Source organism: Helianthus annuus, chromosome 2 (assembly GCF_002127325.2).
Source record: "Helianthus annuus cultivar XRQ/B chromosome 2, HanXRQr2.0-SUNRISE, whole genome shotgun sequence".
Classification (NCBI taxonomy): Eukaryota; Viridiplantae; Streptophyta; class Magnoliopsida; order Asterales; family Asteraceae; genus Helianthus; species Helianthus annuus.
The window spans coordinates 117868442-117871950 of record NC_035434.2 but is presented as its reverse complement, the minus strand read 5'-3'; the positions used below and the strand labels follow the sequence as shown (position 1 = coordinate 117871950).

At 41.2% G+C, this 3509-nt stretch overlaps 1 non-coding gene across 1 annotated transcript; it reads right to left on the bottom strand.

Moving 5' to 3' along the window:
- Positions 1-1055: 1055 nt before the first annotated feature.
- LOC118489781 lies at positions 1056-1162 on the bottom strand. The gene has a single exon (XR_004887795.1). It is a non-coding gene; the product is annotated as a small nucleolar RNA R71 (small nucleolar RNA).
- Positions 1163-3509: the final 2347 nt, after the last annotated feature.

Below are 3509 nucleotides of genomic sequence, written 5' to 3'. Positions count from 1 at the left end.
ACGACCTCGGTATCTTACCAACGCTATACTATACTCACGATGGGTGCACTTGCCCATGTGTGTGTTTAGTGTTAGTAGAATATCGTGTTTTATAAATTTAAAACTTGACTAGTGTGTAAAATGAGCTTAAAATATTAATAAAAACATATTACACCTTACACACACCAAGTTTTAGGCGCCGTCGCCGGGGACACAAAGATTTTAAGAAAGTTAGGAATCAACGGCCTAATCATTTTTCTTATTTTTCTATTTTTAGATTTTTCAGCTTCTGCAGACTTCAGCACGGGGCCGTGCCTGGTCGGACACGGGCCGCGCCCAGCATCCTTACTGGCAGTTTTTGTTTTCTGAGTTACAGAAGGGTGACCACGGGGCCGTGGCGGTGCAGCACGGGGCCGTGTTGAACCCTGCAGTAACTGGGATCCAGAAAACAATCACTGTAACCACGACTACGGGCCGTGGTCAGCGACCACGGGGCCGTGGTGAGACTTCTGACCAATAATCTTTTTTGTTTTTATCGCAGGACTTGGAACCCAGGCGTAGCACCTGAACTTTCTACGCAGTGCATGAGCTCCAGTTCCAATAAAGACATAAAAGAGGCTCTAGACGAACCCGAACGCTTTCTAAGAAAAAGACTTAAACCTAAAATCCAAGAGAAAGTCTCAGGGGACCAACTTCCAATGGCGGATCAGCGTACCCTAATGGATTACCTGCGGCCCACGGTAGGTAAACTCGGCGCCGCTTTTAATGCACCGAATGTCGATGCCAATAACTTCGAACTTCGGCCGCATTTGATCCAAATGCTCCAAAATTCTGCAACCTTCCATGGCCTAGCGGACGAAGATCCCCATTTAGATATTACCAACTTTTTGAAAATATGTGATACTTTTCGGATCAACGGGGCATCAAACGACGCCATCCGCCTCCGGATATTCCCATTTTCACTATAAGACCGAGCTAAGGCTTGCCTTAACACCCTCCCAAGTGGTTCGGTAAACACTTGGGATGAACTTGCCCAAAAGTTTCTATATAAGTATTTCACTCCTTCTAAAACGGCTAAATTAATGACTGAAATTAATACTTACTCACAAGAGGACGGGGAATCCTTATATGAAACTTGGGAAAGATTCAAGGAGCTATTAAGAAAATGCCCTCATCATGGTCTTGCAGTATGGCAACAAGTATCCACTTTCTATAATGGATTGTTGCCACACACTAGACAAACGCTCGACTCTAGCTCCGAGGGACTTCTAGGTAATCGTCGCCCAAATGAAATTTATAATCAAATTAAGGAAATTGGTCAAACCAATTTTCAATGGCACACTCCCCGAGGCACAAAATCTATTGCCCCAGGCGCCCATAAGGTAGATGAAAGCACTTCCTTACAAGCCCAAATCGAGGCCCTCTCTTCGAAAATCAAAAAGTTAGAAATGGCAAAAACGGCCTCGATTATGGCTTGCGAAGGGTGTGGTGGGCCACATGAAAGTTGGACTTGTATGAAAGAAATGGATAATCAAACGGAAATGGTAAACTACATTGATAATAGACCTAGGCCGTCGAGTCCTCCAATGTGACAACTGGCACTTTTCCATGTATTCCGTACAACATAAACAGTAATTTGTACATTTATGATTGTGCACGATTAAGAAATAATATTGTTAGGATCAGAGGCTGTCATGATTGTGTTTGTTTGTGTAATTTGAACAAATCAATAGAGATGAACAGAGTTAAAGTGCAGCGGAAATGAACAACAAGCTTTGTAAACACAATCTAAAGAGAAAATAGTTTTGATAAACACATGATTTGCATTAGTCGAAAGATTATAAAGTAAATCAAAAGATTACAAAGCATGTTTACAAAGCTAAGCTCCCCCTCAGCCTGATACCTCAAGGTTGGTTGCACAAGATGAAAGGATTGGACTGGATGAGAAGAACTCACTCGGTCAATCAAATGTAACAGTACAGGATGCTGTTACATTTATAGGAAAACCAAACCACTGAGGCATCTCAGCTGACGTCACCATGAAAGCGACATCTAACAAACTAACAAACTCTATCTACTGTTCTATAACAACTGACCATACAGACACTGATTGCATTCTAAACACTGATGTATAACCACTGATTCTACATTCTACTGATGTAGTCAACCACTGTTGTTTGAGCAACAATGCTTTCTTCAAAGGATGATCAGACCTTGAATAGGCAGTGCTTTAATTCTTCAGCAGTGCTTGGATTCCGTCAGTAGATTGAGCTTCAATCTTTATGCTTCTTCAGTGCTTTGACTTAACAGTAGTTTACAAGATCAACAGTTGTTGATAAGGGCAGTACTTGGAGCATATCAGATGTTGGAGCCACTGTTAAGGGGAAAGTTTAGTGTAAACTGCTGCTTATGATGAATCCACTGTTGTGAACCAGTTTTGGCTTTACATCATCTGTTCCTCTGTAGGGTTCAATCCCAACAATCTCCCCCTGGAACAGATGATGCCAAAATACTTCATTATTCAGGATCTTTATTGACTCATCAATAATTCCCTAACTTGTCTTTTGAATTGTAATTCAAAGTTCATGGAATCTGTGTCATCGTCATCCCTGCACAGTGTAAACTCAAGGAGATCTTGCAAATCTTCAACACCCAGGCCAAGTGCTGTTTCCCTTGATATATGCTTCACTTCACCATTGGACCTGAGCAAGGTCAATACGTGGATCTTTTGATCAGACATCCACTTTAGTATTTTTGAATCCAATGGGTTTCTTGGGAGAGATTTATTTGAATGAGTTTGGAGATTGTGGCCTGGTGATGACAACTTTGAGCAGTGTCTTGAGATTTAGCTGTTTCTTGTAGTTCTGCTCTAAGTGTCTGAAGAACTATCTTCATGATATATTTCTCTGAAGCTTGGTCTTCTTTTGGTATTTTTGCGTCCATCTGCTTTGTTTCCTTCTTTGATAAAGGATTGCAGCAAGTGCTGTTTGTGGTGATGGTGATGTTTTAGATGTGCCAGTGGTTGATTTAGTGGAGATGGCAGTGGTTGTGGTGTGTGTTGATGTGGTATTGGAGGCGCTTATTTGGGTGACAGATGCTGTTAATGGTGGAGGTGTAATTGATTTTGTAGGAACAGAAGTTGTGGTTGAAGTAGTAACTGGCTTAGTTTTAGAAGCTGTGGTGGTTGATTGCCTTGTTTTTAACAGGACTCTTCTTTAATGAAGTACCAACCTCTTCTTTTTCTTTTTGCAGAACTATCTTTTTCTCAACCAAAGCTCTGCTCTTATCCCTTACCCTTTTAATATCAGCATTGGTTTTGAGACCAGCTGAATTGACTTGACTTTGAACGATCCTCATTTGTGTATCTTCATCATCTGCTTGAATTTTTCAGGTTTCATCACCTCCCTTTTTCTTTTCTTTGACAGATGTTTCAGCAGAAGTTACTGAAAGATTTTCCTCAGAGTCATTTTTCTCCCCCTTTTTGGCATCATCAACTCTTTTCTAAGATAGGTGCAGGGGTTGAAATAAAT